Below are 15,952 nucleotides of genomic sequence, written 5' to 3'. Positions count from 1 at the left end.
TATCTTCAATCCTAAAATGATTTTGTAAACGTGTGCAAAAACACAAAAAGGGCTCTGGCAGCGAAAAGGATAGATCCAGACATTCCTAAAATCATCTCAGATTTAAATACGGTTTTGGTTCAAATGTATTTTTTCTTTATCAGGACAAGCAGATTGTCATGAGGCACAAGTAGATTGGGACTCCGATTTAGTTTTTTGCAAACATGTTCACACCTCTGATACACGCAGCATTGTTTCATCTGCAAAGCTTGCAGTAACACTTTATTTTCTTCTCTTGCTTTACAGCTGGGTCAGCAACTCCGGACATGTAGCTTCGCCTGGGTCTCCTTTTGGGTGTTCTGGAGAGACTTCTGGAGAAAACCTGGTAAGGAACATATTCTCTTTCTTAAGCACTTGCCGCACGTCTGCAGCACATATACTGAGGGCGAGCAGCACAGGCAGGCCAGGCAACGTTCTGATACATCGCAACCAAACTTCCAGGTTTGGGGTGCGCATGCATGCTCCCCTGCTCGAGCCATGCTGTGATTGAACACAGCGCAAGTTTGGCAGCTGATTTCAGCCAATGATTTTGTCTGTATTCAGCTGTGTTTACAAAACAACTCTGTGTACAGGGAACAGCAATAAAATATAGTAAAGGCCGCACATATTACACACATTACACATTGTTATACACACAATTGACCCCTTGATCGCCCTAGATGTTAACCCCTTCCCAGCCAGTGTACAGTGACAGTGTACAGTATTAGCACTGATCAGTGTATTAGTGCCACTATTGATGTCAGTATCAGTTAGTGTCCTCCCCGTCAGCATTAGCTAGCACTAGATTTTCCGCCACACTATCACAGTCCCACTATAAGTTGTTGATCGCAGCCATGACCAGCATAGCGTCTACAGCTGTGTAAATTCCAGTATACATACCATGGTTTGTAAACACTATAACTTTCATACAAACCAATATACACTGATTTGGATTTTTTTTACCAAATACATGTAGCAGAATTCATTTTGGACTAAAATTGGCCTAAACTTTAAATTATTTTTATTGGGTGTTTTATAGCAGAAAGAAAATATATATTTTTTTCAAAATGTTTGGTCTTTTTTCATTTATATAATAAAAAATAAACAACCCAGTGGTGATCAAATACCACCAAAGAAAGCTTTATTTGTGTGAAAAAATGATGTCAGCACACCTTTCAGCAGGTCTGGGTGTTGGAAACCGCTCAAGAATGCACTCAGACCCATTACAAGAGGGCGTTTTTGTGGGATTTTGATCTCACTGGCAGTGGCAGCTTCAACTCCGAGGAGGCCCCTAGGCAGTCCTAACCCTGGCCCCCCTTTGCAGGTTGCTGGCGGTTTCTCCTGAGCCCTCTAGTGGGATAACATTGAACAAAGTACTCTGCATGTTGGCTGCTAAATGGAGATGACATCACTACTGTACTTTTCTGCTCTATAAACAAAAAAAGTGACAATTTTGAGAAAAAACAATATTTTTGACTTTTTGCTAATAAACATGTCCAGTAAAAAAAAATTCAAATTCAAATTTTGTCATACATTTTGGCCAAAATGTATTCTGCTACATGACATCCCCAGTGACACCAATACAGTGATAAGTGCTAATAAAAAGCACTGACACTACTAATGGCACTGGGCAGGTAGAGGTTAACATCTGGGGCGATCAAAGGGTTAACTGTGTGCTGTGTGTGCTTTCTACTGTAAGCACACTGCTTTGTATGGCTCTGCTATACAGTGTGCATGGGAGAGATCTGTGTTGTTTATACACAGGTCTCTCCCCCCCTTGGAGATACTCGGAGATCACCGGGTGCCCGCAAGTAATCACCGGCCGGGACCCAGTGATTGACAGCCAAGACCGCAAATGGTGGCGCTGGTAGGGAGTGCGCGTGCCCCCTACCTGGAGCTTTAAAATCACGTATATATTTGTGATTTTGTGTACGCGTGCCACCCTTCAGCAGGGGAAGCGGTTAATGAAGTTTTTTTTTTTAACGTAAACTCAGATGGAGTGTCAGTTCTCCGTATTCTATGTTCAGAAAAGTATGAAGCACCCCAGGTGGGACTCGAACCCACAATCCCTGGCTTAGGAGGCCAATGCCTTATTCATTAGGTCACCGGGGCTTTGCTTATTTGTTGTCTTTTTTTGTTTTAAAGTTATTATTTTGTGGAATATAAAATTAGTGTACAACCAATTTTTATTGAAGGTAAATTTATAGAAGGAAATGTTTCTGGGTTGGCTTTGATGGACATCAGAGATCTGTCACTTTTATCCTTTGATTCCTCAGAGGTGATGTCTTTTCAGACCCCTAAATCTTCCCATTGACACCAATGTAAGGGACATTTTCCCACTGACACCAATATGAGGGAAATTCTTGCCACTAACACCAACATTCTTCTCAGTTACCACCAAGGTAAGAAGAATTCTTCCCACTGACACCAATGTAAGGTAGATTCTTCCCCCTGATACCAATGTAAGGGACATTCTTCCCACTGACACCAATGTAAAGAGAATTCTTGCCACTGACACCAATGTAAGGGACATTCTTGCCACTGACCACCAATGTAAGGAGAATTCTTCTCGATGACACCAATGTGCTGTGCATTCTTCTCAGGGACACTAATTTAAGGAGCATCCTTCCCATTGAAACTAATGTAAGGGACATTCTTGCCACTGACACCAATGAGGGATATTCTTCCAGCTGACACTAATGTAAGGGACATTCTTCTCAGTGACAACAATGTAAGGGACATTATTCAAAATGACACCAATGTAAGAGACATTCTTTCAACTGACTCTAATGTAAGGGACATTCTTCTCAGTGACACCAATGTAAAGGACATTCTTCTCAGTGACAACAATATAAAGGGCATTCTTTCCATTGACACCCATGTGAGGGACATGGTTATCAATGACACCAAGGCAAGCTCCTTGTAAGGGACATTCTTCTCAGTGTCACCAATGTAAGTGACATTATTCTCAATGACACCAATGTGAGGGGCATTCTTTTCAGTGACACCAATGTAAGGGATTCTCTTCCCATTGACCACCAATGTAAGGAGAATTCTCAGTGACACCAATGTAAGTGGCATTCTTCTCACTGACACCAATGTAAAGAAAATTCTTCCCACTGACACCAATGTAAGGGACATTCTTCCCACTGAAACCAATGTCAGGAGAAGTCTTCCCACTGACCACCAATGTAAGGGGCATTCTTCTCAATGACACCAATGTAAGAGACATTCTTCCCAGTGACACCAATGTAAGGAGCATTCTTCCCACTGATGCAGTGTGTGCGTATATACAGAATGCATTTTGAGGGTTTCCTCTAGGGTCCAATATTATATGGATCTCTATCAGGTTCCAGTAATATGAAGGTCTCCTTCAGGTTCCAGTAATATGAGGGTCTCCATTAGGTTGTGTTATTATAAAGATCACCACCAGGTTCCGTTTTAATTAGGGTCTCCTTAACCACATGCCGCCCAGCCCATGTATAAATACGGCGGCACGGGCAGGCAAAACCACGTTTTAAAACGTGTGTTTTGTAAACAGGTAGGGGGCGCGCGCGAGGCGCGCCACCGCCCTACCTGTCCCGCCGATCACAGCCGCGGTTGTCAGTCGCCGGGTCACAGCCGGTCCTTACCGGCTATCTCCCGGCGATCGGCGGCAATCAGTGACAGAGAGCACAGCTGCAGTAGCTGTGCTTTCTGTCAGTTCCCTGACAGCTCCAGGACACGCTGAACGGGACAGAAGAGTTTCTCTCTCCTGATCAGCGGTGTCCCCTGCAGTACACACCCTCGCCCCCTAGTAAAACACTCCCCCTCACACAGATAACCCTTCCCTGAAAAATAAAGTTAACCCCTTCCTCCCCAGTGCCATTAGTACAGTGTCAGTGTTTTTTTTTTTGCACTGATCACTGTATTGGTGTCACTGGGGATGTCAGTAAACCCAAATCAGTACCCCTCAATGTCAGAATGTCTGCTGCAGTCCCGCCATAAGTCGCTGATCGCCACCATAAGTCACTGATTGCCGCCATTATTAGTATAAAAAAAAACCTAAAAATCCCAATATCTTTCCCGCCATTTGTAAACGCTATAACTTTCACGTAAACCAATTAATTTACACGTATTGGGTTTTTTTTTTTAGCAAAGACATGTCGCAGAATGCATTTTGGCAGAAATTTATCACTAAATTTGATTTTTAAATTCTTTTTTACTGGACATGTTTTATAGCAAAAAGTCCAAAATATTGTTTTTTTTCCTCAAAATTGTCAGCCTTTTTTTTTATAGTGCAAAAAATAAAAACCGCACAGGCGATCAAATACCACTGAAAGAAAGCTCAATTTGTGGGAAAAAAAAGGATGTAAATTTAATTTATGTACCGTATTTCATGACCGCGCAATTGTCCGTTAAACTAGCGCAGCGTTGTATAGCAAAAAAATGGCGTAAATTGCAGTATCTATACCATAGTTTGTAGACGCTATAACTTTCACACAAAGCAATCAATATAAACTTATTGGGATTTTTTTTACCAAAAACATGGAGCAGAATACATTTTGGCCTAAATTTATAACCAACTTTGAGTTTACTATATATTTTTTATAGCTGAAAGTAAAAAATATTGTTTTTCTTCAAAATTTTTGGCCTTTTTTGTTTATAGCGTGAAAAATAAAAAGAGCACAGGTGATCAAATACCACCGAAAGAAAGCTCTATTTGTGTGAAAAAAAGGACGTAAATTTCGTTTGGGTGCAGCATTGCATGACCGAGCAATTATCAGTTGAATTAGTGCAGCGCCGAGTAGCAAAAAGAGGCCTGGTCATTAAGGGGGGTAAATCCTCTGGAGGTCAAGTGGTTAATCTTCCAATATTATTAGGGTCTCTGTCAGATTCCCTTATTGTGTGGACCTCTATCAGGGTAAAATATTATGAGGGTCTCCATTAGGTTCCAATAGTATGAGGGTATCCATCAGGTTGTGTTATTAGACGTATGTCCATCAGGTTTCACTATTAAGTGGTTCTCCATCAGAATCTAATATTTTGAGGGTCTCCTCAGGTTCCAGTATTTATGTTGATCTCCATCAACAATCTCTTCATTATTATGAAGGTCTCCATCAAGTTTTAATATTTAAAGGTTCTCCCTCAGGTTCTATTATTATTTGGATCTCTGTCAAGTTGTGTTATTATGAGGGTCTCCATCCAGTTCTAGTATTATGTGGTTCTCCATCAGGATCTAATATTTGGAGGGTCTCCCTCGGGTTCTATTATTGTGTGGATCTCCATCAGGTCTTGCTATTATGAGGGTCTCTTCAATTCTGAGCCTGACTGGGTGGAGTCATCATGTGTTGTTCTTCTACACAATTATTCCCATGGTGCCCCTTCTCTCGGAGTGGCTCACACATCGCAGTAACACATCAGGCACACATTTATGTATCGCAGTGCCAGTCACTGTCTATGGCAGCCCAGCACAATAAGGGGACACACCTTCCGCGCTTCACCAAAAATTGCGCATGTCTGATTTTTTCATCCATAGCGCTGCGTTTAGAGCCCTTAACATGCGACATAACGCATGGCGATCCATCATCTTGGTGTGAGTTCCGCCTCAGTCATGTTCTATGATTACTGGGATGAATGAGGCACCAGATGCCACCAATCAGTAGTTGATGATTCATCCAGGACACCATGGCTTTGGTGAGGACTGCTCAACAAAACACTGAGCACCCCATAAATAGGTGACCCAAAGTTTAAGACCCAAGTATAAAAAGTGCAATGGGAGCGCCAGAGAAAAAGTCCTAAATCTTTTCACATTATTGTTTGCCTGTAACAAGACAACATGGAACAGGCAATGCCTTTCAGGGGATGAAAATTCTTCTCCTTCTTCAGGACTCAGATCTTATATGTAGTTTGGAGGACTCAAATGGGTGACCAGTAGGTGAGTGTGGGTGGTCAGTAAAAGAAAGGAGGTTCCCTTGTGTTGGTGGTCAGTAGAAGGGATGCCATGTGCAAGGAATGTTCCTATATGGGGTGGTAAATAGAAGGAAGGGGGTCTCCTTATGTGAGAGACCAGTAAATGGAAGAATACCCTTAACATGATTGGTCAGTAGAAGGGATGTGGTCATTAAGGAATGTTTCTTTATGGGGTGGTAAATATAAGGAAGAGGGTCTCCTTACATGCAAAGTCAGTAAATGGAAGAATACACTTAAGATGGGTGGTCAGTAGAAGGGATGTGGTCAGTAGGGAATGTTCCTTTATGGGGTGGTAAATATAAGAAGGAGGGTCTCCTTACATGAGAAGTCAGTAAATGGAAGAATACCCTTAACATGGGTTGTCAGTAGGAGAAATGCTAATTGATGTTGCTGGTCAGTAGAAGGAAGAATGGTGGCTTACCTTGGTGGTCCATCGAAGAAAGAATGCACCCTTAGATATGTGGTCAGTTGGAAGAAGAACGCCTCTTTACATGTATGATCATTAGAAGGAAGAATGCCCTTGTATGTCAGTGGTCAGTAGGAGGATGTAGAACGGCAGGGCAGCAAAATCGGCAGCAGAGTGAATGCTGACCTGGGCCCTGTCTGGTAGGATTAGTAACAAGGGACTCCCTGTGGTGGTTTCATCGGTGATGGAGCAACGGCACGCTCATCCTAACAGTGAGGGATGGTGAAGCTAGTGGAGTATTTCCTCTGATCCTCATGGTGATCCTGTCCCTTGTCAGTGAACAATACCGCTAGTGTGACTTATCCCTAACACACACAAATATTTCTACACATACACACTAAACACACACCAGGATATACAGACAGGGAACAAACACACATACAAAACACCCCTCACCCCCACACACACCCTCTAACACACCTGTCCCTGTGACCACACAGGAAGTGCATAGATAATAATTTGGAGGGGCTGAAAATAAAATGGGGTGTGTGCAGTATGCCACATGCCGGTTACATAGGGGAGTGGCAAAATGTGGGTGTGGTGAAAAGTTGGCGTGGTGATATATGAGTGTGGCAACACTGTGAATGGCTTGTGGTGTCAGACCTATACCTCTACGCTTTGCTTCATTTTAGAGAAATTAAGGCCTGGCGGCACACCGAAGAGAGAGCAGGAGAAAGATAAGCCCCATTGTTGGTGTCACTGAAAGTGAAATCGATCCTGAGTACTTTGGGACAGAGGCTGTAGAACTCTGGGGCCTCCTAAACCAGAGGAAACTGTGCACTGTACACACACAGACACAAGGAGACTGACATCAACACCTGATATCATCATCGTTAGGAAAAGTGTTTGTTACCGAAGATTCTCTGTGCAAGGCTTCTGCTGGTCTGTAATTCCGACTCCCCATTTCTGTCACTTTGTAGAGGGTGACACCATATTGTAAGGCTGCAATGCTGACTGATTGCCGGGAGTTTTCTAGACAACCCCCATGTGATGGGTGGCCCACACAGACAAAGTGACGTACTGATGTGTCACTGCCTTCTGGGTATAGGGCGCACACATACCCCCCCCCCCCCCCCGCCGACACCCGCTGTGATTGTACACAGTAGAAATCTGTCAGCCAATGATTCATGGCCAGGATTAGAAGACGCAGCACACATTACACATGTTAGGCACATAGATAACTCCTTGATCACCCCTAAATTTTAACCCTTTCCCAGTCAGTGTCATTAGCACAGTGTATAGTATTATCAGTGATCAGTCTATTAGAGTCACTGGAGATGTCAGTGGCTGTTAGTCAGTTTCTCCCCAGTGTCAGCGTCAGATTGGCCGCCACGCCATTACTAGTATTAAAAATAAATAAAAATTCCAGCATACAGTGAAGGAAATAAGTATTTGATCCCCTGCTGATTTTGAATATTTTCCCACTCACAAAGAAATGATCAGTCTAAAAATCAAATGGTAGGTGTATTGTAACACTGAGAGACAAAATAGCAACAAAAAATTCAAAAGAAATGCACGTCTAACAAATGATGCACTGATTTGCATGTTCATGAGGGAAATAAGTATTTGATCCCCTATCATTCAGCAGGATTTCTGGCTACCAGGTGTCTTTCATACAGGTAACAAGATGAGATTAGAAGCAGTCTCTTAAAAGGAGTGCTGCTAATCTCATTTTGTTACCTGTATAAAAGACACCTGTCCACAGGAGCAATCAATCAGATTCCAAACTCTCCACCATGGCAAAGACCAAAGAGCTGTCTAAGTATGTCAGGGACAAGATTGTAGACCTACACAAGGCTGGACTGGGCTACCAAACTATCGCCAAGCAGCTTGGTGAGAAGGTGACAACAGTTGGTGCAATCATTCACAAATGGAAGAAACACAAAACAACTGTCAGTCTCCCTAGGTCTGGTGCACCATGCAAGATCTCACCTCGTGGAGTGTCAATGATCTCCAGGCAGCTGGGACCACAGTCACCAAGAAAACAATTGGTAACACACTACACCGACAAGGATTGAAATCCTGCAGTGCCAGCAAGGTCCCTCTACTCAAGAAAGCACATGTCCAGGCCCGTCTGAAGTTTGCCACTGAACATCTGAATGATGCAGAGGAGGACTGGTTGAAAGTGTTGTGGTCAGATGAGACCAAAATCAAGCTCCTTGGCATCAACTCAACTCGCCATGTTTGGAGGAGGAGGAATGCTGCCTATGACCCCAAGGACACCATCCCAACTGTCAAACATGGTGGTGGAAACATTCTGCTTTGGGGGTGTTTTTCTGCTAAGGGGACAGGACAACTGCACCGCATCAAAGGGACAATGGACGGGGCAATGTACTGTCAAATCTTGAGTGAGAACCTTCTTCCCTCAGCCAGGGCATTGAAAATGGGTCGTGGATGGGTGTTCCAGCATGACAATGACCCAAAACACACAACCAAGGCAACAAAGGATTGGCTCAAGAAAAAGCACATTAAGGTCCTCTAGTGGCCTAGCCAGTCTCCAGATTTTAACCGTTTCAATACCGTGCAATTTCACACCTTCCTGCCCAGGCCATTTTTCAGGTTTCAGCTCTCACACTTTGAATAACATTGCGCGGTCATACAACATTGTACCCAAACTAAAATTTTATCATTTTCTTCACACAACTACAGCTTTCTTTTGGTGGTATTTAATCACCGCTGGGGTTTTTATTTTTTGCTAAATTAACAAAAAAAAGACCAATAATTTTGAAAAAAAAACACATTTTTCTTTGTTTCTGTTATAAAAGTTTACAAATAAATAATTGTTCTTCATAAATTTAGGCCGAGATGTATTCTGCTACATGTCTTTGGTGAAAATAACCCAAATTAGAATGTATTTTTTAGTTTGTAGGAAAGTTATAGAGTTCACAAACTATGGTATAGATCTGAATATTGATCAATCCTGAAGTACTGACGGCCAATCTAATTTCTTGAGGTCCAAGAATGTCAGAATAGTACAGATATCCCCCAAATGACCCCTTATTGCAGAGTAGACAGTCCGACGTACTTCATAAGAGGCATGGCGAGTTTTTTGAAGTTGTATTTTTTGTCATAATTTTTCGGAAAATTAAAAAATTAAAAAAATTATTTTCACTATTTTTTTTTTTACATACTGTCACCAGTGCAGTACAGCGTCATCATATAACTGGCATGGCGGTGAACAGGGACACTGACTGGTGACAGTATGAAAAAAAATATATATATTTTTTTTTTTTTAATTTTTTATTATATTTAATTTTTTATTACATTTTTTTTTATTTTTTTTAAGATTTTTTTTTCATATTTTACTATGACCAAAGTAGTACAATGTTACCATAGTAACATTGTACTACTTTGGGGAAGTGATCAGTATTTTTTTTTTTTTTACACAATTTGCTTATAGCAAAGAATGACTTTGCTATAAGCAAGCATTTTCCTGAATGAAATCGATTCATTCAGCTTTTCTTTTTTTTTTTTTTTTTTGTGCTTAGCTGTGATTTGGTCACAGCTAATCACATGACATGTGCATCACATGTCATGTGCATCACATGCACATGACATGTGCATGTGATTAGCTGTGACCATTCACAGCTAGGCACTAGTATACAATGGATGGCATCATGAATGAAGCCATCCATTGTATACAACTGTCATGTGACCTGCTGTGATTGGTTACAGCAGGTCACATGGTACCAGCAACGGGAGCCGGTACTCGGATCTGTCATCGGCCGTATCCCAGGTGCACGGCCGGTGACAGATCGCACTGCTGCGCCGCTCTGCATTAGCGCAAACGGCGCATGTGCGGGAGCACGCCAAATGGGGTGTACCCGGAACGGAGAGGCACATCTGAAGCCGCCAAACGGCCATTGGCCGAGCGGCTAATGGTTAATCTGATTGAAAATCTGTGGAGGGAGCTGAAAGCTCAAGTTGCCAAACGTCAGCCACCAAACCTTAATGACTTGGAGAGGATCTGCCAAGAGGACTGGGCCAAAATCCTTCCTGAGATGTGTGCAAACCTGGGGGCCAGCTCCAGGAACCGTCTGACCTCTGTGATTGCCAACAAGGGATTTGCCACTAAGTACTAAGTCATGTTTTGTGAAGTGGATCAAATACGTATTTCCCTCATGAACATGCAAATCAGTGCATAATTTGTTAGACATGCATTTCTTTTGGATTTTTTGTTGCTATTCTGTCTCTCAGTGTTACAATACACTTACCATTCGATTTTTAGACTTATCATTTCTTTATAAGTGGGCAAACATTCAAAATCAGCAGGGAATCAAATGCTTATTTCCTTCACTGTATACCCCATCCACCCATCCACTGTAGACGCTGTAACTTTCCCGAAAACCAGTCAATATCCACTTTTTAGTTTTTTGGGTTTTTTTTAACCAAAGACATGTAGCAGAATATATTTTGGCCTAAATTTATGAAGAATCCTCATATACTCATAAACAGAAGCTCAAAATAATGCTTTAGCCTTTAAAACTTTTATTTGCACATTAAGACATAAGAAATGCACTCACATTCCGGAGGTCCATATCTGCACCATGTATGGTGAACATCCAGCAATGTACTAATTGGACACAAGATGGCAGTATCATCCCTGGCAGTATGGAAACAGTCAGGCTCCAAAACGTCACTAATGGGAAAAACGTCATTCATCGGAACAGCAGTAGTAGTAATCCATACGCCTCTCCAGGATTTTCATAGTTGTAGGCAGTTGCAGTTATACATAGGGCCCGTGCATTGTCTTGCAATATACTGTGTTTGGAGCCGGACTGTTTCCATACTGCCAGGGATGATACTGCCATCTTGTGTCCAATTAGTACATTGCTGGATGTTCACCATACATGGTGCAGATATGGACCTTTGGAATGTGAGTGCATTTATGTTTTAATGTGCAAATGAAAGTTTTAAAGGATAAAGCATTATTTTGAGCTTCTGTTTATGAGGATTATGGCTGAACATGAGGTGGTCATCTGGAGGGAGCATCTTTTGGAGCTAATTTTCATCAATTTGATCGTCAAGAGTCCATACATTTGGGACCAAAAGTGCAGTTAGACCAAAACATTGTATAATGTGAGTTCACACTGCTGGAGGTGAGCAGATATATGGTGGAGGATTTTTTGCACTGAATTCCTGTGACAGATACACATGGTGGCCGTTAGTTCAAGGAGGGGGTCACAGGAGAACACTTAAATGATTGGACTTTAACCAAAGATATTTTGTGGACAATTAATCTTATTAATTTAAATATTTTTTGAGTCACTTTATTTCTGTTTTAGCTATCACTGTTTTATATATATATATATTGCCAAAACTATTGGGATGCCTGCCTTTACATGCACATGAACTTTAATGGCATCCCAGTCTTAGTCCATAGGGTTCAATATTGAGTTGGCCTGCCCTTTGCAGCTAGAACAGCTTCAATTCTTCTGGGAAGGCTGTCCACAAGGTTTAGGAGTGTGTCTATGGGAATGTTTGACCATTCTTCCAGAAGCACATTTGTGAGGTCAGGCTCTGATGCCAAGCGAGAAGTCCTGGCTCACAGTTTCCGCTCTAAATCATCTCAAAGGTGTTCTATCTGGTTGAGGTCAGAACTCTGTGCAGGCCAGTCAAGTTCCTCCACCCTAAACTTGCTCATGCTTGTCTTTATGGACCTTGCTCTGTGCACTGGTGCGCAGTCATGTTGGAACAGGAAGGGGCTATCCCCAAACTGTTCCCACAACGTTGGGAACATGAAATTGTCCAAAATGTCTTGGTATGCTGATGCCTTAAGAGTTCCCATCACTGGAACTAAGGGGCCAACAACCTAACACCATAATCCCCCCCTCCACCAAACTTTACACTTGTGTGGTTTACGGATTCCTGCAGCAGCTGTGATAGGAATCCCCCAGACTGGAAGACGTATAATGGGATGGAGACCTCCGGGAAGGTCATGTTCATCTATAGAATGTTTTGCATTTGTTTATCTACATTGTTGAGACTTCATTCACATCTTTGCATGCTGGGAATGCACGAATAATGCGCATGATGCTCATGGTGCCATTCATTGTTAATGGCAGTCCAAATTAAGCCAGCAGACGCGCGATAAAAAATGCAAAAGTCCAATACCCGAAAAGAGGTGCATTTGTCATATGTAGGGCAGCATTTCAAAGGAATGTGCTGCCCTATGCGGGTTGTGCAAAATGCACAGAAAATAAAGAGCGCCAGAATGTACGTTCACGTGCGCGCTGATGTGAGTGGGGCCTACGCCTGTTTATTGTGCAGCAACCCAACAGCCCCTGCAGAGGATACAGCGATAAACACCAACAAATGTACAGTGTGGTGTCTATCACAGGGCTCAGTATGTGTGTATATACAGAATGCATTACAATGAGGGTCTCCTCCAGGGTCCAATATTATGTGGATCTCTATCAGGTTCCAGTAATATGAGGGTCTCCTCCATGTTTCAGTAATATGAGAGTCTTCTCCAGGTTCCAGTAATATGAGGGTGTCCTCCAGGTTCCAGTAATATCAGGGTCTCCTCCAGGTTCCAGTAATATCAGGGTCCCTTCCAGGTTCCAGTAATATCAGGGTCTCCTCCAGGTTCCAGTAATATCAGGGTCCCCTCCAGGTTCCAGTAATATCAGGGTCTCCTCCAGGTTCCAGTAATATCAGGGTCCCCTCCAGGTTCCAGTAATATCAGGTTCTCCAAAAGGTTGTGTTATTATAAAGATCACCTCATTTACAAATGGCGCTGTTTATATCCTGTGAAACTGAAGTGATGAAATGCTTGTAGCTTCCGATTTCTTAGACTATAGAGATGATTGGCACCATTCTGGTCTCCAATCAGCTCTATGGTCAGCTAGCAGAAACATCGGCTGCATTCTCAGGTTGCCCCGATTGCACGGGACTGCCCGAGAAGGCCGTGGGGGAGGGGGGCATCATCTCCCGCTGCTTGTAAAAGCAATCCTGCAGCTAATTAGCCACTAGGATTGCTTTTCCATGAAAGCCGATCACCAGCTGAAAAAAACGATACCAGGATTATGCCTGCAGCTGTAGGCATCATCCTGGTTCAACCATTCAAAGTCCAGTGATGTACCAATACGTCGCTGGTCCTTGTTGGGTATACAGTATTACCTCAGATTACAAATTTAATTCGTTCTGCAGGACATTTCATATAGTGAAAAATTCATAAACCGAAACACTGTTTGCCATAAGAATGCATTGAAAACCAATTAAAACCAATTAATCCTTTCCAAAGGTCAGAAAAACAGTAAACGCTACTAAAATACTTAAAAACGTATTTTGCGCTCCATAAGACGCACCTGACCATAAGACGCACCTAGGTTTTAGAGGCGGAAAACAAGAAAAAAAATATTCTGAACCAATGGACTGCAGACATAGTACAGGAAATGACCAGAGACTGCAGACACAGTACAGGAGATGACCAGAGATTGCGGACGTACTACAGGAGTCGACCAGAGACTGCAGACAGTACAGGAGATGACCAGAGATTGCGGACAGTACAGGAGATGACCAGAGACTGCGGACGTACTACAGGAAATGACCAGAGACTGCAGACACAGTACAGGGGATGACCAGAGACTGCGGACAGTACAGGGGATGACCAGAGACTGCGGACAGTACAGGGGATGACCAAGGGACTGCGGACAGTGCAGGGGATGACCAGAGACTGCGGACGTGGTGCAGGAAATGACCAGAGACTGCGGACAGTGCAGTGGATGACCAGAGACTGCGGACAGTGCAGGGGATGACCAGAGACTGCAGACAGTATAGGGGATGACCAGAGACTGCAGACTGTACAGGAGATGAATAAGAGAATGCGGACCTTTGGAGAGGGAGGGGGAGTGGGTACCTGAATTTGACAGGTACCCGCTCCCACTTCCACGGAGTTGTCATCCCTTTAGTGTGGGCACCCGGCTGACAGCCAAGTGCCCACTGCGCATGCGTGAGCAGCGCTGTGCTTTTTGATTGGCCCGGCATCTTCTGGGACCTGTTATGTGTCCCAGAAGACACCATACTATTCACAAAGTGCAGCGCTTCTCGCGCATGCGCACTGGGCACCCGACTGTCAAAGCCGAGAGCCCACACTAAAGATGCCGATGCGGGAACTCTTCACAGCGCCGGACCGAGGAACAGGTAAGGTCCTGCTGCAGAGAAGAGACGAACGGCCGTATTCTGACATGGCAGCGGCCGTGGGAATACCGGACCGGCCGCTCCATATTCGCTCCGTAAGACGCATTGACATTTTCCCCCCTTTTTTGGGGGGAAAAAAGTGCGTCTTATGGAACAAAAAATACGGTATTTTATTAACTCATGCGGTATTTTAGTAGTGTGCAAATTCTTGGTGGTTGCGGGACAATACTTGTGCTCGCCACCGCACCAGCTTGTACTGCACTTATGGGACTCGCCACATCGCCAATTCATACTGCAGTGCTGGTATTATTATTATTATACAGGATTTATATAGCGCCAACAGTTTGCTCAGCGCTTTACAATATAACGGGAGACAATACAACAACAATACAGTTCAATACAAGAGGGTTAGGAGGGCCCTGCCCTTTGGAGCTTACAATCTAAGAGGTATGTAAAAGACAAGGATGTACTAGGCCACTAGTACTCGCCAATTCACCAAAAGGTAGCGCGGCACTAGTACTGGCACTCTGCTGCATATGAGAGTCATCAAAATTTACCAACAAGTGCTAACAGAAATCAGGCCTGATTCTGCAAACACTGCGGTTTTGTGTGCAATGTATAAAGTGACAGTGACCTACTGACACTGCACTTGCTGCGGGAGAAGGGGGGGTAAATGTAGGGGCTAAACGCAGATGCTGGCAGGTGCCGGGGCTGATCCTGCGTTTTTGGGCATGCTATACTAATGTGAACGCTGGTATAGTCCTGATCTGATCAAAAATATTGATCCGTTCTGACACTATACTAGCAATGGAGGTTTATTGTGTATGATCGTCATTTTGGCAATCGAGGGGTTAAATGTGATGACTGGTGTACTGAAGGGCAATCTGTCACTATCTGGGAGGGGCGTGAAAACCATGGGAGCGCGAATCACGTATATACAGCGTGTTGAAAAAAGTGAATAAAGCTCAAAATCATTCTTATAACTTTTATTTCCATACACACAAATGCATTGGGAACACTACACATTCTATTCCAGATCAAAACATGAAGAAAAATATATCAAATTTGTGTTGTTCCTCTAAAAAAATTTAAGAAAAGTGAATATTAGACTGTTCAAAAAAATAGCAGTGTTTGTATACTTCTTTACAAACTCAAACATTCACTATATAAACTGAAAAATGTTTGAAGATTTTGCTTTCCTTTGAATCACTTAATATTTCGTTGTATAAGCACTGTTTCTGAGAACTGCTGTACATCTGTGTTGCATGGAGTCAACCAACTTCTGGCACCTGTGAACAGGTATTTGTTAGGGATCCGGGTATGACCAGAAATGTGTGGACTGACACAGGGAAGAAGCAGGCTTCAGGAACACAG

At 43.1% G+C, this 15,952-nt stretch overlaps 1 protein-coding gene across 1 annotated transcript in view; it reads left to right on the top strand.

The window, feature by feature from the left end:
• The window catches only part of LOC149439062 (protein DOP1B-like), a 657,792-nt gene that overhangs the window by 620,708 nt on the left and 21,132 nt on the right, over positions 1-15,952 (top strand). The window contains exon 21 of the mRNA XM_089659538.1: positions 286-364. The gene's annotated coding sequence lies outside the window, so the exon portion shown is untranslated. The remainder of the gene's footprint in view (positions 1-285; positions 365-15,952) is intronic.

Source organism: Staurois parvus, unplaced genomic scaffold (assembly GCF_062004578.1).
Source record: "Staurois parvus isolate SC_StPar_1 unplaced genomic scaffold, SC_StPar_1.0 ptg001162l, whole genome shotgun sequence".
Taxonomy (NCBI): domain Eukaryota; kingdom Metazoa; phylum Chordata; class Amphibia; order Anura; family Ranidae; genus Staurois; species Staurois parvus.
Note: the sequence above shows the minus strand (reverse complement) of the source record. Positions and strands in the feature narration are given on the sequence as shown.